General features: G+C 44.7%; 1 pseudogene; it reads left to right on the forward strand.

Moving 5' to 3' along the window:
- Positions 1-23,552: 23,552 nt before the first annotated feature.
- Positions 23,553-26,767, forward strand: part of LOC121463486 — a 40,286-nt pseudogene continuing 37,071 nt past the window's right edge.

Here is a 26,767-nt window from a genome sequence, read left to right on the forward strand (position 1 = left end):
CTGGAGACCATGTTTCACCTACTGGGCCTGTTTTTGTACAAACCTCTCCAGGACTCCCTCATCTTAACCTCGGCTCTTGCCTACTCTTAACTCCCAGCAATAATTAGTCTATCAAATTTTTTTGTCTTCACGAATTTGACTGCTCTTTATGAATTTGATTTAGAATCTTGGGATCTTACATAGTGTATCGTTTATGACTGGTTATTTCACTTCAGATAGTGCTCTCATCTTTATCTATGTCATGGCACATTCCACGACTTCCTTTTAGGGATGAGTGACAACTCACATATGTACACACACTACATGCACATCATATGTACACATATGTATATATATACTATATGTACACTATATGTACATCTTGCTTCTCTGTGGCTGTACTGCCATGAGCATGGATACTTGGGAATGGGACCAACTTCTTGTTCTCAGTGTTTCTGGTTTGTGCCCAGCAGGAGGGTTATTGGGCATATCATTATTTTCAAGTATTTGAGGAATCACTACACTTTTCATACTAGGTATGCTATTTTAGCTTTCTACCAATAATAAAGTCTCATCCTGACTGGCACAGACAGGACCACCCATCAACAGCCACCCCGCCATGTCAGGTGGCATTTCATTATCATTTTCATTTACATTCATTTACATATTTTCTTGCGTTATTGGTCATTTGCATATTTTCTTCAGAAAAAAAGTTTAGTTAAGTCCTTTGTCCCCTTTTAATCAGGTTGTTTTACTATTGTTATTATTGAATTTTAAGCATTCTTTATATTCTGGGTATTAACATCTCACTAGAGACGTAATTTGCAGCTTTCTCTCATTCTGTCATCTGCCTTTTATCTCCGTTGGCTGTACATGTGAGAATCTATGAGTTTATATGTGCTAGATGTGAGCTATTTAACTCCCTTTCCTAATCTCGTCCTGCTCAAGGGGGCCTCTGTCATCTGCAACACAGAGACTGTTTTCCACCTGCAGTTGAGGCAGTTACCGCTATAATTAATATGTCCTCAGAAGTTAGTGTTTGGAGAGACACTCTCAGTATTGTGATTTTTTTTTCCTCCCAACTATCTTTACTGCCCGTAGACTTCTAATATCTGTAAAACTGGTTTTAAAAATCTGTCTGTAGTTTGCTGGATGCAATGAAGGTTATCCAAAGAATAGACACAGGATGTGAACACAAAAAGGAGCTCCAGAGTGAGAAGTGGTGGCTGGAAAAGCACATTTCACTGCAAGAACCCCCATCCCCATCCCCACCCACCCCACCCCCATCCCCACCCACCCCCATCCCCACCCCACCCCCATCCCCACCCCACCCCCATCCCCACCCACCCCCATCCCCATCCCACCCCCATCCCCACCCCACCCCCATCCCCACCCACCCCCATCCCCACCCTACCCCCATCCCCACCCACCCCCATCCCCACTCCCATCCCCACCCCACCTCCATCCCCACGCCCATCCCCACCCACCCCCATCCCCACCCCACTCCCATCCTCACTCCACTCCCCCCCCCCCCCCGCCCCAGCGTTACATTGCTGTAACCAGATCATACGTCGCTGAGGAAGAAAAGATTTAAGCCCTAGAAGTCTGTTGCTGTAGGGCACCCTGATGGAAGCAGTGGCTGGTTGACTACGGAGCTGGCTACCAGAGAGGAGATGGAGGGGAGGATGCCGCAGACCAGAAGGAACTCAGATCCTCATCTCAGTTATTCCCCTTTCACACCGAGTGTGTGCTTCTCTCAGAGCCGCTCCTGCTTCTTCCAGCCCATAATTAAACTCTTTAAAAAATTAAAGTTCTCTGATTAGAAAGCTCGCTTTATTGTTTTGCATGGTTGCTATCTTCCCCACGCTGCCGTGTGGGTGAGTAACAGTGACCTCATCGCAGAAACCCAACTCTGACATGACCTCTGTTACAGAACACACAGGCTTTCCTGGTCCTTCCTCTTCCCCCTCGACCATTTGTCTCTCTATTAAGGACTTCGCTCTTATGTTCCTAATGTAAGCATACCGGCCCCTTGGAGAAAGAAACTATTCCTGCCTTGTGTCCACCTTTCCCATAAATAAAATGTTTTCTTCAGTCTCACTCCATATAAGGAAAGTTGGGAGAGGGACATGAAAAATTGGATTTAAACTGGAGAAAAGAAAACATACATCCTAAAAGCTCACAAGATGATTCCTAAAGAGATCAGAACCGACTGAAACAAGTCACAGAAAGACCCTGAGACATGTGGAGAAAGCGGCAGGCATGGCTAAACGCTGACTTCAGAGAAGACACCCGGGCAGAGTTGGAAGTCCTCACCCACTAGACTGTGTCACCTGGGCCACCGCCCTTTGTAGGTAAAGTACAGCCTGTGTAATTTGTGCCAAACCAGCTAATGACAAGTAGCATCAGCCATCTGAGAAATAATTAACAGCTCGCACTTTGTTTTCAGCCTACAATTAAACAGGTGCAGATGTAATTACTTGTGAATGTAATTTTTCCAACGACAAATAATTGTGGCTAAAGAACTACCTGAAAGGGAGGTGTAATTGGACCCTCTTTAATAAGCTGGTGCTTAAAATATAAGTTGGCATATGATTTGATTAGTGGAAAAACACTCATGGCTGCTTTATTGCATTTTTCTATTTAACAACTGCTTTCCCTAGCTCACCTGTGGTCTCACTGCAGCACCGTCAGCAAAGCACACTTGTAATGAAGCCCTAAGCAATGTCACAGCACAGAGGAGACAGCCAGGAGACCTCCTCAGACCTCGTGAGTACCCTGCAGTCAGCACAGAAGAGGCACAGAGGAGAGATCCAAACTTTGAAGTATGCAAATTACTATGCCCTGCTTGAAATATCAAGGTATGGCCAACAAAAGGAACCAAACCCAGTGCCTGGCATCAGAGGACACAGTCAGTCACCTCTGGTTGACACTGGTGAATCTTCTTCGCTCTGGACAACCTCATCCTTTAAGTATGACCCCACTTAGGCTCCGGGTGCTCGCGCCTTTCTGTTTGCCTGTCCGTAGGCTGCCGGAGAAAACACTTAGGACTTTCTGTTTGCTTCTCTCTGTTTGCCGGTCCGTACGCTGCCGGAGAAAAACACTTAGGACTTTCTGTTTGCTTCTCTGTCTGTCTTGCCTGTCCGTAGGCTGCCGGAGGAAAACACTTAGGACTTTCTGTTTGCTTCTCTCTGTTTGCCGGTCCGTACGCTGCCGGAGGAAAACACTTATGACTTTTGCATCATTTCTTTTCCTTGGCGCATTTTCATCTCTGCAGATAGAAAGCCACTAAAACTGGTCTCAGCCAAACAAAACAAAACAGAACAGAGTAACTAGTCAATACAAGGACCTCTGGAAAGATTCAGTTTCTTTCTTTTGGGTCATGTGCTTCCTCCTTTGGTGAGCTGGCCTCCTCTCCATGGCAAAGGAATGCTTTCCAGGTAAAAGACAATATAAACCGATAGTCCTTCCATTGTACTGCCTCGGCTTGAATCAAGCCCCACGGCTTACCTAGAATAAATTGCTTAAGTTTGTGTGGGCGTGTGTATGTGTGAGTATATGTGTGTGAGTGTGTGTGTGTACATGTGTATGTGTGTGTGCATGTATGTGAGTGTGTGTGTATGTGAGCACGTGTGTGTGTGTGTATGTGTGTGAGTGTGTGTGTGTGTGTTTGGTGTGTGTGTACAGGTGTACATATCTGAGCATGTAATTGGAGGCCAGAGACAACTTTGGTTGTTGTTCTTTGGGAGTTGTCTCTCAGGAGCTGTCTGCTGTCTGTTTTCATTATCCCTCACTGGCCTGAAGCCAAGCTGGCCAATGAGCCTCAGGGGTCTATCTGTCCCAGTCTTTCCAGCACTGGGATGACAAACATAGGCCACATGCCTGGCTTTTTCACCTGGGGACTGAATTCATATTCCAAGACAAGCATGTTATTGACTGTTCTATCTCTACTATCCAATGTAAGCTCTTTGAGTCTTTGTTTTCTCTCCTGTAAAACGGAGACAATAGCAACACCTACTCACTTTATAAGACTGTAGTAAACAATAAACACTGTAACATACGTAAGGAATTCACAACAGGCTTGACATATAAAATGAGCTCTGTAAAGGCAAGCTTTATTGACGCTGAAAGGCAGGCGTGACATCTATCAGTCTGGCTCAGTGGCCCCTGCCACAGCGTAGAGACACCTGGCAGGCAAGCGTGAATGGAATCTCTCCTACCTAGGCTGCGTTGGCCTGTAGGCACATCTGTGGGTGTTTGTTGTCAGGGTCCATGTGAGGGACCAGCAGGCAGCATTGGAACACATGGAATGCACGCCTCATTGAGGCTAGGAGAGGCAAAGCCCCAAGGACTAGCGTCCTGAGGACCTCGTGCTGTTACTGAGAATAGCTCTGATTGTCGCCTTCACGGTCACCACACCCCTTATAATCTATGGGTTGTATAAAAACTCCCAAGGGTCACTGGGCAGTGTTACTGGTACTTACAATAACAGAGATTGACTTTTCCAAGCATTGCTGCTGGGGCAGATGAATGGTTCAACCCTTCAGACCTGTAGAGTTGTTAGTAAGTTTAGGTTAAGGTGTTTTTATTAATGACCTTGATACAGAAAATCTTGGGGAACAATTTAAAGTTTAGAAAGACACACTTTAGTAGTGGAGCAAGGGATGTGTTGCGGTCAGGGCACAAGAACAATGGCGACCTAACAATTTCTGGCTGAGTGCCTTTCTTGCTAGGATGAGTTGGTGACCAAAGATGATAATTATTTCCTTGTACCCATTTCTGCCCCCATCTTTCTGATACTAAAAAAAAACTGTCAATGAGTGGGTATGCACCCTGAGGTTTTAAAATAGAGCTGACTGCTTTTCATATATAAAAGTTTAGATTTGTGATTCTTTTAAGGTATTTTTTATAAGATTATCTTTTGAGAAAAATAATAAAATCATTGCTCCTTTCCTTGTAACCATAAAATGCAGCCTGCTAGTAAGAATGGACCGAGAAAAATGCCTTGCTTGTTTACACTCTGTTAATCTATAACAAGCTACTTGGACTTGAATATATGTGGGTTCTTGGAGATAATTTGTTTTTCACCTATAACATGTAAAATGTTTAATCATGTAGGGGATATAGAAAACATCTTTACATAGTTAAACAAATTCCACAACAAAAACAAACGCAACACATCTTCACATAGTTAAACAAATATTCTGCAACGTTCCTACAATCCACCTCAAAGAAGAGAAAGTCTTTTTTGAGAAAGAAAGAGAAAGTTTCTGTGGACTGACTTAAGGGGTAAAGAGTGGCATCTATAGACATATATCATAAAACCCCAGGTTTGAGCCCCACTTCTCCAGCCAGCTCTGCACCCTGTGGTCCTTTCATCCCTTGTCTAGTCTCTTAATCCATCTGATTCTTTCCGATTGCTTCACCCCTGGTCATTCAGAAAGGGATATTTATTTATTTCTTTGTTTGTTGTTTTCCAGAACTGGATAGAAAATTGAGAGGTTTTCCTAATTTTCTTCCTAATGCTCCCCCTGTCGCTCTTCAAACACACTGCATATATGTTCACGTTCACTAGTAAACACACTGCATATGTGCTCACGTTCACTAATAAACACACTGCATATATGCTCACGTTCACTCGCAAACACACTGCGTATGTGCTCACGTTCACTCGCAAACACACTGCGTATGTGCTCACGTTCACTCGTAAACACACTGCATATGTGCTCACGTTCACTCGCAAACACACTGCATGTGTGCTCACGTTCACTCGCAAACACACTGCATGTGTGCTCACGTTCACTCGTAAACACACTGCGTATGTGCTCACGTTCACTAGTAAACACACTGCATGTTTGCTCACGTTCACTTGTAAACACACTGCATATGTGCTCACGTTCACTTGTAAATACACTGCATATGTGCTCACGTTCACTAGTAAACACACTGCATGTGTGCTCACGTTCACTAGTAAACACACTGCATATGTGCTCACGTTCACTAGTAAACACACTGCATATGTACTCACGTTCACTTGTAAACACACTGCATATGTGCTCACGTTCACTCGCAAACACACTGCATATGTGCTCATGTTCACTACTAAACACCAAGTACATTTGATTTAGTTCTCCTTAAAAGGTTGTTTCTGGACTATCTTATTCTTTTTTTAAATTGTCTTATTCTTAGGAGCTTTAGATACAGTCATTATTAAAAAAAAATTGAGCTGCAGGTTTTTTTGTTTTTTTTTTTTCACTGTCTTATTTAGGGTTTCTTTTTTTTTTCCTTTTTTTTTATTTTTTTATTGAGAAAAGGAGAAGAAAAAAAAACAAGTTTCCACCTCCTCCCAGCCTCCCATTTCCCTCCCCCTCCTCCCACCCTACGCCCCCTCCTCCCACCCTTCTCCCCCTCCCCCCACTCCTTTCCCCCTCCCTCTCCAGTCCAAAGAGCAGTCAGGGTTTTCTGCCCTGTGGTAAGACCTAGGACCTCCCACCTCCGTCCATATCTAGGAAGGTGAACATCCAAACTGGCTAGGCTCCCACAAAGCCATCACATTACGTAGGGTCACACCCCCGTGCCATTGTCCTTTGCGGCTCATCGGCCCTCATTGTTCGCCATGTTCAGAGAGTCCAGTTTTATCCCATGCTTTTTCAGTCACAGTCCAGCTGGTCTTGGTGAGTTCTCAATAGATCAGCTCCACTGTCTCAGTGGGTGGGTGCATCCCTCGTGGTCCCGACTTCTTTGCTCATGTTCTCCCTCCTTCTTGAGCTGCAGGTTTTAAGAGCATTGCGTGCTCTTCCAAAGGTCCTGAGTTCAATTCCCGGCAACACATGGTGGCTCACAACCATCTGTAATGAGGTCTGGTGTCCTCTTCTGGCCTGCAGACACATAATAAATTCATAAATAAAAAATTTGAGCTGCTAGCAATTTGAGTATGTGTCAAGCTGACCTCCATATCTGGACTGTTGCACATTCCTCTATGTTTCAACTTCTGTTGTTTGTTTGGTTGGTTTGGGGACTGGATCTCTATATATGACCCTAGCTGTCCTGGAACTCACTCTGTCGATCAAACTGGCCTTGAACTCACAGAGATCTGCCTCTTCTACTCCTGAGTGCTGGGACTAATGTCATGGGCCACTACACCCAGAGGTTCCTAATTCTTTTCCTGTCTAGTGTGCCTGAATCAGAGGTTAGGGTCAGCTGCTCAGACTACCACCCACAGCAGGCTAAGACAGGCCTCACTCAGGTCTGATGGATTCTTTGTCTTCCCAGGGTCTGCTTCCAAGCAGAGCCACTTAAAAAAGGAGGCCCTTCCTCCTCCCTTCCTCCTCAGTCCCTTGGCCCTAAATGTGTTCCACAGGTTTCACCATGTTTCAAACAGCCACCTGCGCTGGGCGGTGGTGGCACACACCTTCAATCCCAGCACTCGGGAGGCAGAGTCAGGCGGATCTCTGCAAGTTTGAGACCAGCCTAGTCTACAGAGCAAGTTCCAGGACTCCAGGACAGTTAAAGCTACACAGAGAAACCTTGCCTTGAAAAAACCAAACAAAACAAGCAAAAACAAAAACAAACAAAGAGGCAGGTGGATCTCTGTGAGTTCGAGGTCAGCCTGGTCTACAGAAGGAGTTCCAATTACACAGAGAAACCTGGTCTCAGAAGAGAGAGAGAGAGAGAGAGAGAGAGAGAGAGAGAGAGAGAGAGAGAACACGCTACCTTCTGGCACCTCATACAGTCTACAGCAATGACTGTGAAAGTCTCTTGGATCTGCAGCATCCTGGGCCGTCCAGAATGCTGCTGGACCAACAGCATTCCCATACCCTAGGAACTTCACAGAAATGTATTCTCAAGTTCACCCTCAACCTACTGAACCTGCTGGATTGGAAATTCTGGGAATGGAACTTCAGCAATCCCCTGGGTTAATTCTGAAGCCCAGGTTGAAATGCCCTGGCTTGTAGCACCTTCACTAGAGATGGGGTGATTTATACATTTCTGAGCTGGTGTCTTGGCATAGGGCCACAAGGGTCATTGTGTGGTCATTGGTCACTCAGTCACTTCTCTTTGCAGATTTTCCACGTTTTTGTTTGATAAGGGCACCCTGACTGGGTGACCAGGTTCATCTTCTTGGCGTAGGAAGGATCTTGCCCCTCTTTGCCCCTCTCAGAATGGACAGGTGTTGCCCAAACTCTGAGGGAAAGGAAGTTCAAGGCCTGAACTGCAGATCTACAAAGACACTGTCCTCTATTGTGCACTTCTCTTCCCCAGTCTCAAAAAATAAGATTTTAAAAAGCATGGCTCCCCACCCCAAAGGCCAGGTACCATGATGGTACATGCTCTAATCCCGGAACTCAGGAGGTGGAGGCAGGGGGATCAGAAACTCAAGGACAGCCTTGGCTACATAGCAAAGGCCAACATGGGCTATGTGAGACCCTGTCTCAAAAAAGTTAAGAGTCGTTTTTTTTTAGATGTAACGAAAAAGAATGTGTTCTTTAACCATTCCTGGTTTTCTCACGGTGTAAAGATTGTTTGGAATTGGAGGAATAAACTATTTCTCTGAAGGGCTTTCTTAAACCTATATTGTGGGGCAAGATCCTTTCTGTAATGTAGGTCCTATGACTTGGGTTCGTAGGTCCTATGACTTAGGTTCAGGCAAAGTAGGCCAAAGAATTTCTTTTTATGGCCAACACTTACAGGCAAAGCTAGGGAAATAAGAATATTGGATGGGCTTGGCCCTTAGCATTTGACAGGGGTTCTGGTTTCTGCGGCCCACCTTTGGAAGAGAAATTCTGATCCTTTGGGCTTGTCTCTGAGAAGAATGGGGTTGGAAACAGGATGATGTGAGATCAGCAGAGGTGCTTCCTATGGGGCATCCTTTTCTGAGTTCCAGCAGATGCCTCCTCAACAGAAACCTTGCTGAGGAGAGCAAGCCTTTCATAGCTTAGGGAGGTCAGCAGAGCGAATCCTCACAGTTCCCAGGAGCCACGCTATGCTGCCTGGCCTGACCATGGATGGCTCCCCCAGGGGTCTCCTGAGCCCTCACTGTGCTGCTGCTCCAGGAGGGAGGGACTTCTAGGTATGCCCAGCTGTGTGTGACTCTCCATCCTGCGAGCATGCTTAAGGTAAAAATGTATCCACGGGTCATAATTTACGTTATCTTATTCCAATTACATCCCTGACGTCATCGACTTTATTGAATAAAAGCTTCATGGGATTCATTCCTTTTCTCTCATTTCTCACTTTCTTAGAAGGCAGCTGAATAGCCAAAGAGAAATAAACATTAAAATGGGGTGATTGGAAGTATATTATTATGGAATGAGAATTTCCAACATCTACCCTAAAAGTATCATTGAAGCGAGCCGGGGACCAATGTTTGAGTTATTAATCCTACTTTCCAAGACTGGCTTAAAAGTTAAAAAGCCCCAAGTCCTTTAAATATTTCAAGTATCATGACTTCCAAGACCCTGCACTTCCGGTCACCCTCTCAGGTGAGTTAATCATTGAAGGGGAAAAAAGGTTTGGACACCTGTTAAAGAAAAGAAAGAAAAGAACAGGGAATATCTTTTCTTCAACCATCATAGGCTCATGCTGCCATCTCTATAAAGGAAAGCAAGATCAATGAAAGCAAGACAAATTTATTTATGCAAAAATATTGCATGATATGGGACCCTTCTGAAATGAAGAGTGAACACCCAGGGAAACGGATTTTACAGACACGCATGCAAAAATGTGACTCCAGGACACAGAGTGTGGTGTGCGGGCGATCCACTGGAGGGTTTCCAGGCCTGTCTCTACTCTGGGTGTAGACTAGGACACACCCCTTGGGGCTAAGGGCTCCGTGAGCTACTATCAGGAGAACAGGGCCAGAGAACTTTTTGTATCAACTAAAAGGAGGAAAATGAAGATCATAGAACAACCTTCTTGATTCTGCTGTTTTCCCAGTTCCCACCGTATCCTATCTGCTGTGTGTCATGGTAGGAGCACTGACAGCAGCGGAGACTTTAAGACAGCTGGGTGTTGCTTGCTCAGAGTGAGAGGGTAGTGGTACTATGAAGGGGAGAAGGAGTCTTGCTGTAGTGAGTGCAGAGTGGTCAGACATCAAGGGGAGGTCAGGTTCACACTAAATTGATTCTTAATATGTGGGTTCCAATGACCCCTTCACATGGGGTCACATATCAGACACCCTGCATATCAGATATTTACATTACGATTCATAAGAGCAGCAAATTTACAGTTACTAAGTAGCAACAAAATAATTTTATGGTTGGGAGTCACCACAACATGAGGAACTGTATTAAAGGGTCACAGCAGTAGGAAGGTGAGAACCCCTGACGTATTGCAATCTTACTAGAACTGGGCTAGACAGGCAAAGACAGGAGGAGGAGAGCCAGGGTGGAGGCCCGGCTGAGAAGAGTCTCCAGAGGAGTCCACAAAAGTTTGGTTAAGGAGAAAGTCTTGGTCATAATGTCGTTATTTTAAAAGTGACTCCGGGACATGAACTGAGCAATGTGGGCTACACAGGAATTGCTCTTGAGGTGGCATCTGGCTAAGGTCGACATTAGGTTGCTGTGCGACCCAGAGCTTGCTACAGGCGTCCATGACTAGGGGGGCGGCAAACTCACTCTTTCTGATTGCCTTCCTAGCCAAGGCGTATTCTCTAACACAGACATGAGCAACCTCCAATTGCTATGGAATAAAATCCATCCACATCAGCACACCGTATAAACCCATCACAACGAGCTCAGAGAGTTGGAATTAATTTCTCCGAATTTAAAAACCTCAAGCTATAAACCCAAGAAGGTCCTTTCTGAAGTAGAATCCTGAACTGGCTCTAGAGAACCTTGATACAATCAATACCTGAGAGCCATTGGTTTGGTGGGCACAGTTTTCTCAAAAAACAAAAACAAACAAAAACTCTTTTTAAAAATCTCAGTTTTAAAAATTTGAGTATTTATTTATTGGCCAGAATTGCTTTACTGGTGGAGAAAACAAAACAGAATGTGTAAAATGGGGGAAAAAGTGAAAGGATTCAGTGGTCTTACTGAACTATTTAACATGTGAAAGTATGTCATAAAAGACATCTTTTTCTTTTTGACTGTGGCCAATTACTACTACTCTGCTTTGAGTGACGGCTTACGGACACAGTGGAGTAGTAAGGAGTTAATAAAACTCACCGCCAGGACTATAACATAGATGTTTCTCTTCCTCCTCCTCCTCCGTTTCTTTTTCTCTTTGAAAACAGGAGAGCGAGGACAGAGAGAAAGGGGGAAAGTGATTACCCTACCCTCACATAGACAGCTATTTTAAAATATAATTACACATTGGCAGACGTCTCTATTTTACTGCCTAGAGGCAGCCATGTTTGCATCAAACACTTCAATGCAGGATGTTACAGACTCTCTGGGCTGGTCAGAGCTTGGCCTAAAAGGGACTAAAAACAGCATCTTTGGACTTGCACTCTGAGCCTTCCTTCTACCTTGTCCTGCCCTGGCTTTTTGGGGGGTGATACTATGGGCCTTTCTCCATTAAGCATCTTTGTTTTTCACTCTCTGGGTGCATAGGGCCTTCCAGGACCAGTTTGCCCTGAGTGCACGGACTACTAAGTCTCCAGTCATTCAGGAAGTGGGGGAGGGAGAAGGGGGCGCAACTGTTGTTCACCCAGCAGGAACATTCACTATCCAAGCAAATAAGGCTCTCCTGGGAGTTCCCTAAAACCCATGAGTCACAACCCAAAGCGAAGCGGATTGTGAAATCTGCCATCGAGTGCTTTTAGAACAAGAGGTCCATTTTCACATTTGCTTCCAGATTCCTGAACTCGAGTTTCATTCTCCTGAAATCTGAGCCGGCAGTAAAAGGAGCAGAAGTGGATGCTCTAGGAGCCAACCCTCTGGCTCATAATCAGCATTTTCTCTTAGAAACAGGAACAGCAGGAAGGGTTTGTGCTCCACTCACCAAGCAGCTGTGAGGACTTTTCAAACAGCTGGGTTGGGTGGCGGCAGTAGATGCTTAGCGTTGGTCATTTCCGGAGCTAAGTTAAACACTCCAGGCTTGGTCATACGCAGCGGTGGTGAGGAAGCAGGCTCAAAGACAACCACCTCCACCTCGTGAAAAGAACCAGAGATGAAAGTTGCCCCGTATAACAAACTACCTGAAGGGGGCGGGGAGAAAGTGAGGTATTCGCTCTCTAATGCTGCAGCAGGCACTTATCTGAAAGCTCTTAGCTCTTGACCCACATTTATCACGGTAATGATTTTGTTTAATGGTGTCTGCAAAGTTCAAGTCTGCAGTAGGAAAGATTCAACTCGTTTGCGCCATCATTAGGGAAGGAATGGGAGTCTGGCATTTAGGACTGAATGCTCCACCGTAAAGAAGCACCCTTTTGAGTTTTCTTCCCTGAGGCCCAGGCAGGACTCCAGCGTTCAAGTACCAGGAATGACTCAGTCAGTGCCATTGCCAAAGGTCAGGAAATAAAACACCTGTGCAAAACTCTCCCCTTTTGCTTTAGAGGTTGATGTTTCCACAGCAAAACTGAAGGAGGAACATTTTCCAAAGGGGGAGAAAGAAAAACATTCGCCCTTAACCGTAGCATTAAACACGTCCAGCCATGAGCCAGCAGGAGAAAGAACTGGGAGGCAGGCCCACAGAAGGAACCAGGAGCGGTCAGTTCAGACTGGTGCTGGAAAGCGCTTTAGGGATAGCAGAAATGGAAAAGCGTGGATCCCATGGCTTCAGTCCAGATCACAGAGGAAAAATAAAGTTGTGCACAGAACGTTTTGTCCACATGGCACAGCTCTCCGGTAGTCTTGAGAGTTTGTGGAGGAAGACAGGAGCCATCGGTATTTCTTTTGGGGCCACATGGACAGTGTCCTAGACGTCAGTAGGGAAGCCTATCTGTAGAATCCTCAGATGTGGTACCTCAGCCGCAGATGTTATTAGAAGCGATAACAGCAATACACATTCTTGCCTCCCTCGGGCCTTGATCCCCTGCTTTGCACAGGGATGGCTACTTCTTTTCGACCATTGTTACAACCCACAAATGTGTTACAGCCACCAGTCTCTTGCCACCATATTGCTCAGCTCAATTGCCTTCATAACTTTTACCACTTGACACGAGGGAAATCAGACTTCCGAAGTATGGCAGGTTTTTTTTTTTTTCATCTAAGGTCAGCATGACCTTGGGGACTAGGTTTCCAGAAAGTCATCAGCCAACAAAGCAACCCTAGGCTGGTGGCTTCTGATGTGTAAGTGGCAGCTTAAGAGATGGGGAGGAAGCAGAGTTCCCATACGGTGGGAGAGCAGGCGCTGAGAAAATGGTTGCACTGAGGTCGGTGTCCCGATGTGGGAGAGGAGTTGGCAGTTGGGTTAGCCCACCCACAAGGAATCCATGAACCATAGATATCTGAGCTGGAGTTCCGGTCACTCCCTCTTATACAGCTTCCAGGCAGTTGTGTAAAAGAAGAAAGATAACAAGAAGCAACATCGGGAACCAGACCCTCAAAGACTCCTGACATTTCTGGACTCTAACCAGGACAGAACCAAAGACATTACTAGTTTCAGGTCAAAGATGGAGGAAAGGAGGGCCCTGTCCCTCACTGGCTTCAGTCTCCTGTTCCCATCACTCCAGCCTGGATTTGTCTTTAGTGATGTCTGATCTAACTATTCATACTCTGCCTCTCTAGGACTGACAAATGGTCTTTGGGGTTTTTTTCTTCGTTTCTTTCCTTTTCTATTACCACACAAAGGATGGTACCCACCTGTACACATATTCCTGGGTGTGTGCATATGGAGGCCAGTGGCCAGTGTTGAGCACCTTTTCACTGTCCGCCCTAGTATTTATAAAAGGGTCTCTCACTGAACCTGGAGTTTGTGTAGACTGGTGCTCAGGAAGCCCTAAGGACCCTTCTGTCTCCATTTCCCCAGCACCACAACTACAAGCAAGCATGCCATGCCCAGCCTATGTGGGTGGTGGGATCAGACTGAGGTTATCGGGTCTCAGTAATAAGCCATTTCCTTAGCACTTCCTCTCTCTCTCTCTCTCTCTCTCTCTCTCTCTCTCTCTCTCTCCTTATAATTGTTTCCCAGTCTAGAAAACATTCAGTGGTTAAGAACACTGCTGAAAAAAAAAAAAACATTCTTCTAGAGGACTTGGGTTTGATTCCCAGCACCCACTTTGTGGTTCACAATCACCTGTAACTCCAGTTTCAGGGGGTACAACACCCTGTTCTGATCACCACAAATGTCAGACCCATCCATCCATGGTGCACAGACAAAATACCCATATACATAAAATAAAATAAACTTTTTCAAAACTTTAAATTAGCTGGGTGGTGGTGGTGCACACCTTTAATCCCAGCACTCAGGAGGCAGAGGCAGGCGGATCTTTGTGAGTTCGAGACCAGCCTGGTCTACAGAGCTAGTTCCAGGATAGGCTCCAAAACCACAGAGAAACCCTGTCTCGAAAAGCCAAAACCAAAAAAAAAAAAAAAAACTTTAAATTATTTCCTAATAATACAATTTAGTATTGATGTGGAATATCCTTCTGTATATATGTTGTTTTTATTGGTTAATAAATAAAGCTGCTTTGGCCAATAGCTTAGCAGAGTAAAACTATGTGGGAAATCCAAACAGAGAATAGAGAGAGAGTAGACAGAGTCAAGGAGACACCGTGTAGCTGCTGAAGGAGAAAAATGCCAGAACATTACCAGTAAGCCACAGCCTCGTGGTGATACACAGATTCATAGAAATGGGTTAATTTAAGATGTGAGTTAGCTAGGAATATGCCTGAGCCATTTGCCTAACAGTGTGGTAATTAATATAGTTTCTGTGTGATCATTTGGGTCTGGGCAGTCAGAAAATAAAAGCTCAGTCTCTGTCTACAAATGTGCTAAGCCATTGACCAAAACAGCTTTATTCATCTAACAATAAAAACACATATACAGAAGGACATCCCACATCACAGTATAGTAAACGACAACTACTTACACGCCATTTACATTGTCATTCCACGTCCTAAGAATTCTAGAGGCAATTTAAAGTATGTGGGTGAAGCCGAGCATGACGCTGAATTCTGTAATAGGAGGTGGAGCCAGGAGGATCAAGCCATCCTTAGCTACCTGGTAAGATTGTGGCCAGTTGGGGCTACATGGCTACAGGAGACATTGTAAAAAAAAAATAAAAATAAGAATAAAAAATAAAAAAACCAAAGATAAGACAAAACAAAAAATAAACTAAATAAATTAAAATAAATTTATTAAATTATAGATGTTATAAATATATCAAATTATAAATTTAATAAATAAAATTAAACATGAAAAGCTAAATAAATGAGAGTAATATTAAAAATAAAGAGGATTGTGTAGACTGAATGCATACATGTGATATGCAAGTTTGAAAATATACATAAACAGCTTTAGAATCTGAGATGCTGACATCTTCTGGAATTAATCTCCTGAGGGCCCCAAGGGAAGACTGTTTATGGGGTGCTGAAATAATAAGACGAAAGGCTGTAGAAGTAAATGAAAGAGATGGGAAAAGAAAACAGGAGAAGGGCTGGACCTTATTCGTCTGTGCACCTCCTCCAGTGTAGTAATAAGAGTGGTGGGGCTGCGTCCCCAGGACCCCAGCCACCTGGCTAGCTTATACCCTGAAATAATTACACGGACACTGTATTCTTTTAATCACTGCTTGACCCATTTCTATCTAGCCTCTTCTAGGCTAACTCTCGCACCTGGACTAGCCCATTTCTAATAATCTGCTGTAGCCCACGAGCTGGCTTACCAGGGAGATTCTAGCCTACGTCCATCCTGGGTCGAAGCTTCATGGCGTGCGTCTGCCTGGGAGCGGGGAGCATGGCATCTCTGCTCCAGAGAGCAGAGCTGTCGAGTCTGAGCTCACTTCCTCTTCCTCCCAGCATTCTGTTCTGTTTACTCCACCCACTTATGTTTTAACCTATGGGGGCCAAGCAGTTTCTTTATTGCTTAACCAATGAAATCAACAGATTGATATATGACACTCCCACATCACTCCAGCTTTGGAAACAGCTCAGTCAACATGGCTTGTGCTCCCTGCAAGGGTCCTTCCCTAAGCCACAAACCCCTCAACAGTGTCAATCTTGTTAGAGAGTCTGTGGAAGAAGGCTTAGATCGCCAAAACTACAAACAACCTAAAAGACTGCCGATCAGAGCTTCATCGTTCACCAGCTGCCACAGGATGTCACTTCCTACCCCTTTCCCTCCCACACGTCTAACCTTCCCACATCCCCACTCCTCACCATATCCTTTCCTTTGAGAGCAAACCAGCTCTGTATTAAGTCTTCCAGTCTGTGTAACAGCAGGTTATTTCCGTCGTTGTGAAAAGACATTAATTTCCCATACAAACGTTTGGGGAAAACATCCATATGCATAAAAATAAATTAGAATGAATTTCTGTTGTTTCAAGAAACAAATGCTCCCCAGTTGCTGGGTTCCCTTCCGTATGGGGCTGCAGGAGATCACATACAGTTGATGCTCGGAGCAGCTCTGCCAATGGACCAACTAGTTCGCTTCCTGTGCTGTTGTGTGACCTCAAGTAAATTCCCCACCTCTCCTAACCTCGCCTCTTTGTCTACACAATGAAGTAATAAAGATTGTATCTTCAATAGTAAAAGTAATGTCCCAGGGAGGGTCACATCAGACATTGTATGGTGAGGATTTGCCTGGGCATCTCCTTGCCCATCTTAATGACCTGTCCTGGCAAGACAACTGACACAGAGAGGAAATACCATTTCTGTGGCTTCCTGACAACGCCAGCCAACAGCAGCCAACGTCTCCTCTCCTTTGAAAAGTTCAAACAGGAGTATCAGAACCTTCTATGTAATTCTAACTCCAGGGATGGTGTGATGACCCAGTCCGCAAGGCGCCTGCCGGGCAAGCACAAATCTTAGCCCAGGTTTCTAGCACACACGTAAAAGCCATGCACAGCAACACGCATCTGTAAGCCCACTGCTCGTGAGCAGAGGCCAGCGGATCTCTGGAGCTCACTGGCTAGGTCTAGGTTTGGTGAGAGACTGTCTCAAAAAATAAGATGAAGAATGATCGAGGAAGATGTTCAACATTGACTTCTGGCCTCCACATGCATGTACACGCATGTGCATATACACGCACATCTCCACATGGCCACATGCATGTGCCACACACATATGCATGCACATACGTGTGCACAAAATCTAACTCCTTGTTCAATTTGCAGTGTTATCAGTATTTTCAAATTAGACAATGCTCAGTAGCGTCTCCTGTGAACTAATCTCACTCCCACAGTCACGTTCCAAACACTGTGTACATTTCAGCTTTCCTTACCAGCCCTAGGGTGATGGCCACAGATGATGACACACTACTAAATGTCACTCAAGTGTTGTATGTGTGGGGCAGGTGTGGGTGTTCACGCGGGCCCATGGGAAGAAGTACAGAGGTACCTGGAGGATTTTACCTTTTCCACCTGCAGGGGAATCAGCCCCTCTTGAGCAAAGGGCCCTTTTAGTCTAATATGATTCACACCTGTAGCAAGTCAGTTCGATACCAAAGTCTTTGATCTGAGTTCCCCAGAAGGACAAGGCCAAATGCAAATTCTCAGATAAGAATACCACAGTTTTCTGGGTTTTCCTTTAACTAAGTTTGCATAGGCTTTGACCCCCTAGGAAAACTCTCAGATAAGATTTCAAACAGAAGAGACAGGAGAGAGGGGGTAACAATCACAAGGCAGATGAAAAGCTAGTGAGAACACTCTGAAGGAAGTCAAGCCGGCTGGGGAAATCTGGGGCTTGGGTTGCAATTCAGTATGGTGAAGATTATGTAGCCTTGCAGCGAGCACAGCTTCTTCCCTATCCTTCTGTTTCACAGTCCTTTGTAAGTAAACCAAAACACATTTTAAAGCCAATAAGTTTACTATCGCTAAAGCAGGAGTAACACCTGTTAAAATAAGAAATCTATTAAAGAGATTCAAGAGTTGAATGAGGCTTATTGTATCTGCAAGACCTTAAGTGACATCCATTCCTGTCATATTCAAGTCACTCCTTGGAGCTGGGAGTAGGCAGTCATGGGTTGGTTGTTAGGAAAAAAAGAGTAACTTAAGAGATATTATAATTATATTATATATATATTATTAATTATAATATATTATCTTGTTAGTCCTATGAGGCTGGGGAGTATCCCTTGAAGAGAACATCATTTTTTTTACTTCTAAATATTTTTTTTTTGTTTTTATTGAGCTATACATTTTTCTCCACTCCCCTCTCTTCCTCCCCTCCCACCTTGTACCTTCTCTCATGACCCCACGCTTCCAATTTACCCAGGAGATCTTGTCTTTTTCACCTTCCTATGTAGATCCATGTAAGTCTCTCTTAGGGTCATCTTTGTTGTCTGGGTTTTCTGGGATCGTGGCCTGCAGGCTGTTTTTTCTTTGCTTTATGTCTAAAAGCCATTTATGAGTGATAATAATAAATAATATTATTTTTATTTTTCTGGATCTGGGTTACCTCACTCAATATGGTTTTTTTCTAGATCCATCCATTTCAAGATGCCATTATTTTTTACCACAGTGTAGTACTCCGTTGTGTAAATGTGCCACATTTTCTTCATCTAGGGGCATCTATGTTGTTTTCAGGTTCTGGCTATGAGAAATAATGCTGCTATGAATAGCATTGGACAGAGGACTGATCTCCAACATATACAAAGAACTCAAGAAACTTGACATCAAAAGAACAAATAATCCAATAAAAATATGGGGTATATACCTAAACAGAGAACTCTCAACAAATGAATCACAAGTGACTGAAAGACACTTAAGGAAATGCTCAACATCCTTAGCCATGAGAGAAATGCAAATCAAAACAACTGTGATCTTACACCTGTCAAAATGGCCAAGATCAAGAACACTGATGACTGCTTATGCTGGAGAGGCTGTGGGGTAAAGGGAACACTCCTGCATTGCTGGTGGGAGTGCAAACTTGAACAGCTGCTTTGGAAAATCAGCATGGCGCTTTCTCAGAAAATCAGGAAACAATCTACCTCAAGATCCAGCAATATCTCTGTTGGGTATATACGCATAAGACGCTCAATCGTACCACAGCGATCCTGGGAAGGGGTTATTTTTAGAGGAGGGGGTAAGGATTCTGCAGAAAAGTTTAATGGCTGGGGTGAGAGGCTTTCTTTGCTCTGGACACTTTGGTGTCTCCCAGTGTTGTGGGGCACTACTAGGCCACTTCTGCTGGAGGAGGTGGTGCCTGTCCTCATCTTTGGGGAGAGAACCCGGGAGGGAGACAAGGGGCAGGCCAAGGAAAGAGCCTCACCTTGGTGCTGATTCATCCTTTGTGCTATGTGTCCTTTCATCATCTGCACAGCCTTAGTCTGGGTCAGGGAGGGATCCAACCAAAATGTGGGTCAAAATAACCCAGGGGAATGCTGGTCACTTCCCTTGGGGTCAGAGGTGGTCCCAGTGGAGGACAAGGAGACTGAACAGCAACTGAAGGTATCTCCTTCCCCCTTTGCTATAGGACATGAAACAATATCTTCCTCTCTGGTAAGAGAAAGCACAAAGAGACTAAAATTCGTATAGACATCACGGATTATTCAATTCATTCCATGTTGTTATAATGAACTACACACCAAGCCACAGGCACACAGAATACGGCAAAGAAAAACACACATGAGCTGCTGCTCTCTGAAGTTCAGGTCCTTTTGAGGACAGGCTCTACACAGGTAAACATGATGTCATAGCTGAGGTGGAGATGTTAGGTATTCACGGTATTCACGGGAGATGTTCTCAGGAAACACCTGCGCAGGGCAAGGGGTGTGGGATGGGGAGGTGAGAAGCCATGTTGGAGTGTCCTTGTGGAGAATCTCACCCTGCCCTGGCCTGGCCCCTGAGTCATCAAACTCTATGATTAATTCCTTTCCCCTGGACCAGAGGCTGTACCATCAGAACTGTGCTGGAAGGTGAGGGGCTGGAGAGATGGCTGGGTGTATAAGAGATGCGGATCCGCGTTTGAATCCCCAGCACAGACTTAAAAAGTCATATATCTGTAACCCCAGCACTGTGAGGGACAGACACCAGAAGATTGTTGGGGCTTATGGGTTGCCAGGGCAACTCCAGGTTCAATGAAGGATGCTGTGTTGAGGAAATAGAGCAGATAGTATTAGAAAAGGACCCCAACATCCTACGGCAGCCTCTATAGTGCATGCACCCCACACTTTTGCCCCTATGTACCTCCCATCCTTACATAGAGGAAGTGGCTATGGGTTTTAGCTGATTGTGGTTAAACTGTTTTCCTATTACTGCACTAACAAGACAGAAACACAGGCATAGAATTTGATCCCGGCCCACTCCTCCAGGACTCGGAAGGGGCCACATGCAAGTGAGCGTGTCCAAACTGTAATCTTCATTGGCTTCAGGATAAATCCCCCTCTGTCGGCGAGAGACTCGGGAGGGCTGATATATAAGCTGAGGGCATCTAGATGACACTCAGTAAGTTACTGTTAGCTGCAGCCGCATTGTAAATCCACTGCAATCTTTGAAGGCAGAGGCCACTGGCTCCATCCTGAGACTCAGATCAGCTTATACAAGACAGAAATATAGCATTTCCCTAGGAAGGCTTCTGAATAAGAACAGGCTGTGTCTGAGACCATCCCCAAGTTACCCACCTTATGGCGTTTGGCCACCCATGTGGACAGACAATGGACAGTTACTGGGTAACATACAGCATCGCTGGAATCAGTAAAACTGAAAATCTAGCACTTTCGGCAGTGATTTACATCTCTTCCCGCTGGACTGCCTCGGGGGTCTTAGGGTGCGGGAGTCGCTCCTACCCACCAGGTGCTTCTGATTAGAGCCCGCGTCTCCCAGGCTTGTAATGATTTGTTTGCTTGTCTATCTCATTTGCAAAATGAGCAGCACCAGGCCAGGGGTGCTGCTCTACTCACATTTTCCAGGCAGAGCCCAGCACCCAGCACAGCACAAAGGCCGCAAGATGAATATATAACATATGGCAGAAAGAAAAAAAATCCTCTTGCCCAGTTTTTTTTCTTTCTGCTCCTCAAATTCCCAAGGACAGGCAAGTTACTGCCTTATTCAATTTGGTAAAGAAACACTGCTTCTTCCTGAATAGTCTAGGTTTTTAGGTTGTGTTGAAATAGGAGCAGTGGGCTACTTTCCCAGCACCCGGCCGCCCACATGGCTAGCTCTAGCTTATGCCCCGAAATAATTACACGGAAACTGTATTCATTTAAACACTGCTTGGCCCATTTCTATCTAGCCTCTTCTAGGCTAACTCTCACACCTGGACTAGCCCATGTCTAATATTCTATGTAGCACAGCTAGGTGCGCTTACCGGGAAGATTCTAGCCTACGTCCATCCTGGGTCGGGGCTTCATCGCGTGTCTGTCCAGGAGCCGGGAGCATGGCGTCTCTGTCTGAGGCGTCTTACCTCACTTCCTCTTCCTCCCAGCATTCTGTTCTGTTTACTCCACCCACCTATGTTCTAAGCTATGAGCCCAAGCAGTTTGTTTATTACTTAACCAATGAAATCAACAGATTGATGTATGACACTCCCACATCAAGGTTGTTTGCAGAAAATGCACACTAGTTTATAGAAATAATTTTCACAGTGTTATAGAAAGTCAGTAAGACAAAGGAACCATAAAGGACAATATGCAGTGTTCAATCTGGCTCTTCTACGCCTTCCTTATTAGTGGGGAGGACAGGAGAGCCGCTTGTCCTCCATGGCGAGATCACTGCTCTCTTTGTCAGCCAATTAGAAGGCCCTGTGTTCAGAAGAACTTCACAGGATGTAGCACACAGAAAAGTGAGGAAGTGTGTAAAGTTCCTCACACTGTGTGGGTTAACAAGTCTACCTGAACCTCATCATGGAAGAGGTGACAGAAGGCAAGAGGGCCGTGTGTGTGTGTGTGTGTGTGTGTGTGTCTGTGTGTCTGTGTGTTTAGTTCAGGTTTCTGCTTGTCTTTGGCTTTCACAGGTTAAAACACACATACACACATGAGCATGCACACATGCACAAATACACATATGCACATGTGTGTACGTGTGCACACAGATACACAGACACATACACACAATTTAATTTTATATTAAAGCTGAAAATTTCAAACTGACTTCCAAGGTACTAATGAAATCTGATGTCAGGCTGAGTGGATATAAAAGAAATATTTACCTTGTATTTAAGCTGCCAACCATGTAAAGGCAACATCAAACCCCCATCATCTTCAGAGTTCTCTGATCTAAAAGCAAGCCTCTGTAACTCCAAATAATTTATAAGAATTAAATAATATAAATATTTTCTTTAAAATGAAAATCCGGATAAATCGTAGAAAATTAAAGTTAATTCTATATATTCTGGAAAGTTCTGTGTATAGCGAGCACCCTTGAGCAATGCAAGAAGAACATTGTTTCTGTTAATGTGAGAAGTAACAAACATTGACAATATAACTTTATTATGTCAAAGTCAACCTGGGCAGCCCTCTAGCCAACAGCCTTGTTTTTAAGTATAATTTGGGACGATATTGGAAGCTTTTGCCTGAGCAGAATAAACCACCTGCCTACGGCACAAAAGAAAATTCCGGCAGTCACTTCTTTACTGACTTTGCCTTGTCCTTGATGTCTTGGGTTCCACTTGCAGGTCCACGAGGAAAGATGTGAAGGGAAACAGAGAGGGTGTGAGGTTCAGGACAAACACTCAAAATGAGCAGTGAAAGTACAGTCCCCAGGAAAGAGCTACTGTACCCCTGGGGGGAACACATAGACTGAGGAGGCTCGCAAGGCCCTTCCTGTGATAACTCTCACACGTCAAGCCACCCTGGGAAGCTTTTCAGGGGCCAGAGATGACTTCCTCTGAGGCCTGTGCTCTACGTGTGACCTAATGGTGTGCCAGCCTTGGCCAGAGCTTTGGTACATTTGTTGTTGGTGTTTACACGTGCCTGCCCAGTTAAAACACAATTTGTAGACTGATTTGTGACCCCATCACCCTGCAACCCACGCACTACGCACATGCGCACATGCGGTGCAGCGGTGACTGCTTTGGCCGCACGTACGGAGCACAAGTGGAGCTGAGCCCGTGGATCTGCTAGGGAAGGCGTGCAGGAGGGGCGCGAGGTCTCCCCAGAGGATGAGTCAAGGGATCCCTGCAGAAAACGAACCCACGAAACATGAGAAAGAAAACCCAGTGCAGACTGACTTCATCGACCTGGATCAGTCTTTGGGGAGTCTAATAACAGGCCGTTGATTCCCAATGTATTTAAGCCCAGCATGCCTTGGGAAAAAAATTTCCTGGTTTAATAAAATCCCCATTGCACAAGGAAGCATTACATTGAGACGCAACCCGGGTACATGTCCTTCAAGAAGATGGGTTCTAGGTTAGCTGGACTAACTGGCCTGGTCTGTCATCGGGACCGTTAGCCACCTCTGGTCCCCTAGCTACAAAGGTCATGTAGATGACTAACCACCTCAGGTCCTGGCTGGTAAGAGCTTGATATGCCTGACCCAAGAGACAATGCAGATGACCAGGCTATCAACACTTCCAATTCTCAACCTTCGGGATGGAAGAACAGGTTTTTCACCTTTCCCACGGTGTTAACCTTCCTGGTTTCTCTGGAGATCTTTGGGCACACGAATTTTCGGCTCTGCTCCCAACCGGTGATGAGCTGTACCAGCAGCTGCGCAGCTCTCTGCTGCAAAACAAGCACCCTCTGGCCTTGCACACTGACAACCACAACAGCAGAAGCTTCGTGATAAATGGAAACGGTGAGTTTGGGCCACACCCACTCCTCCCACAGATGGTGATCCAATGGAACATGGGATCTCATTAGGATATCACTAAACATAGCAGCATTGTTTGTCATAGCCAGAACCTAGAAACAACCTAAATACCCCTTGACCGAAAAATGGATAAGAAAAATGTAGTACATTTATACATCTTGAATTTTGCAGGCAAATGGATGGAGCTAGAAAACATTATTTTGAGTGAGGTAACCCAGGCCCAGGAAGACAATTATCACATGTGCTCACTCATGGGTGGTTTTTAAGCATAAAGCAAAGAAAACCAGCTTACAAACCACAATCCCAGAGAACTTAGACAACAATGAGGACCCTAAGAGAGACGTACATAGATCTAATCTACATGGGAGGTAAAAAGACAAGATCTCCTGAGTAAATTGGGAGCATGGGGACCATGGGAGAGGGTTGAAGAGAAGGGGAGAGTCAGGGAGGGGAGCAGAGAAAAATGTAGAGCTCAATAAAAATCAATTTTAAAAAAAAGAGGATATCACTAAAGAGAGCATCTCCCTTTTCTGGATGCTGGAGCATACGGCAGAGTTTTTGTTATTTTTGTTTTTGTTGTCGTTGGCACTGGAAACAAGACAGAGCGGCTGCCCTCCCAAGCACTATAGGCCATGAGGCAGTGGGCATGGCTGTGGAAGTGCAGGACACGCCCCATGCTTGTGCCAGTTTCGGCTTGCTGTGTCATGAAGATCGAGGGACAGGAGTTGCCTCATTCCCCCTCCTGGAGGGACTGTACTCACTTCTGTGGGTCAGGCTGCAGAACGAAAGGCCAGGAACCTTCAGGTCAGGAAAGGCTCTGGCCCTTTGCAGAGTTCAGAGAGGCCCAGTGTTTTTACTATGCTCTGTCTTTTGGCACCTTCAACACTTGGCAAGCTTACCCAATGTGTGCTTTGTAGGTGGCTGATACATAGCAGATTCTCAGTTGTATTCTCCGTGGCTCTCAATACATGGGTCGCAACCCCTTTGGGTTACCAAAGGCCATCAGAAAACAGAGATATTTGCATTATAATTCGTGAAGGTAACAAACATACAGGCATGAAATAGCAACAAAAATAATTTTAGTTGGGGGTCCCCACAACATGAGGAACTGTATTCAAGGGTCGCAGCCTTAGAAAGGTTGTACTAGATCAAAGACGGAACGACTGAGGTGCGAGTGAAGAGATGACTTGTTTAATCTCTCCCATCCTCATTTTTGATCTGTAAAATGAAAATGCTAGGCGCACTCAAGACGACATCTTCACAGAGAGCAACCAGTAAGAATGCGCAGTAGAGCTAGTTGGCCGTTATGACCTTCCTGTCTCTGGAGAGCAGGGGCTGAGGGGTGAACAGCTCGCGAGGACAAGGGCTTAGGCCGCAAGTGGGTCCTCTCGTGTGCGGCTCAGTCCTGCCTGCCCACCATGGGGGTAACGGGTCGGACATATCCTAAGGCCACACGCATCCTGTTTTCATGAAATGGCCATTCATACTCGGTGAAATGAAAACGATTCTAGTACTGTGAGACTGGAGCAGAGGGCCCGAAGCCAACTTCCCAGCTGCGCCCAGAGCGCTCCTTCACGTGTGACCTATACAGCTTGGTGGGAAGCTATTTTCAGAAGCCAGTACACTTAGTTACAAAACAAGCATAGAAACCTGGATGTCTGCATAGGGCTGTGTTCCCTGGGGACGACAGCAGCAGTATTTGCACGATAACTACCTAATACTAAGTAAACTCGAGAGGGAATGTGTAGGCTTAGATGAAGCGTCCTCTGCAACTTGGCTTAAAGACAAAACTACTGGATGAAAAGATAGTCTTTATTTCTGAATGAAATTAATTAAAATTACAGGTATCAATTCCCAAATCAATTTCTAAATTTAATAAAAAAGCCCCCATACCATTTTTGGACTTGTTGAGAGTGATTATAAGTATCATCCAAAAACCTGAACTTACAAAAAGCAAATTATGCCATTTTTTTCACATGGGAAATTATAAAGTCATAACAAAGTATAATAACCAATCACTGGCCATAATGCACTTCAGTTTATTATATACTGTGTTAAGGGTCATGAGCTCAAGTTTATAAACATCCCAAATGGGCCATATTGAAGATAAATATGTGCAGCTATGACAAGAACAATGTGGCAGAACTGCACAGTTGTTACCAGGAAAGATGTTGACAATATGTTAGTGTGGTGGTTTAAATGACAGTGACCTCCACAGGCTCATAGTTTTGAATACTTGGTCGCCGGCTAGTGGACCATAAGGAGGTGTGGCCTTGTTGGAGGAGGCGTGTCTTTAGATGGATGCGAGGTTTGAAAAGTCCACTCATTCCCATTTAGCTTGCTCTGACTGCTGTGGATGAGAATGTACACTCTCAAGCACTGCTTCGGGGTCCTGTCTGCCTGTGCATGCTCTCTGCCATGATGATCACAGACTAACCCTCTGAAACTGTGAGCCTCAAATAAATTCTTTTTTTCTATAAGTTGCCTTGGTCATGGTGTCTTCTCATAGCAATAGAAAAGTAATAAAGACAGCTAGTAACTCTAATATTTGTTAAAATCACCAAGAACAAAATATCATATATGTGTACATATGCAGAGGAAAAAACATGGTGATCTTCATGCCAATATATTAATGATAGCTACAGTCCACTTGACTGCAGGTGCTGAGTTTATGGGTGATTCAAATCTCCTTACTCCTTTATAATGAATATGTATTAGTAATTAAAATACAAATGTCAAACATTTTAGAGTGCTCATAACATGTGGATTCCATTTATTCTTATTTTCAGCCTAATTTTCAGGGAAAGATACAGATCTGGCCTTTAATGCATAGTTAATATTTATCATGATCCTCTATCAAAGAGATGCCTTCATCAAAAAAGTAATTAAATCAAACATTTCTGATTCTATTTAACATTAAATTTGCAGCAGTTGGCAACCCACAAACCCAAATAATTATATTTTTGTTATAAAACTGGAAACACTTTTTCCAGTT

The sequence above is a fragment of the Microtus oregoni genome, unplaced genomic scaffold (genome assembly GCF_018167655.1).
Source record: "Microtus oregoni isolate MIOR12 unplaced genomic scaffold, Mior012 000001F_ref0000356, whole genome shotgun sequence".
Lineage (NCBI taxonomy): Eukaryota > Metazoa > Chordata > Mammalia > Rodentia > Cricetidae > Microtus > Microtus oregoni.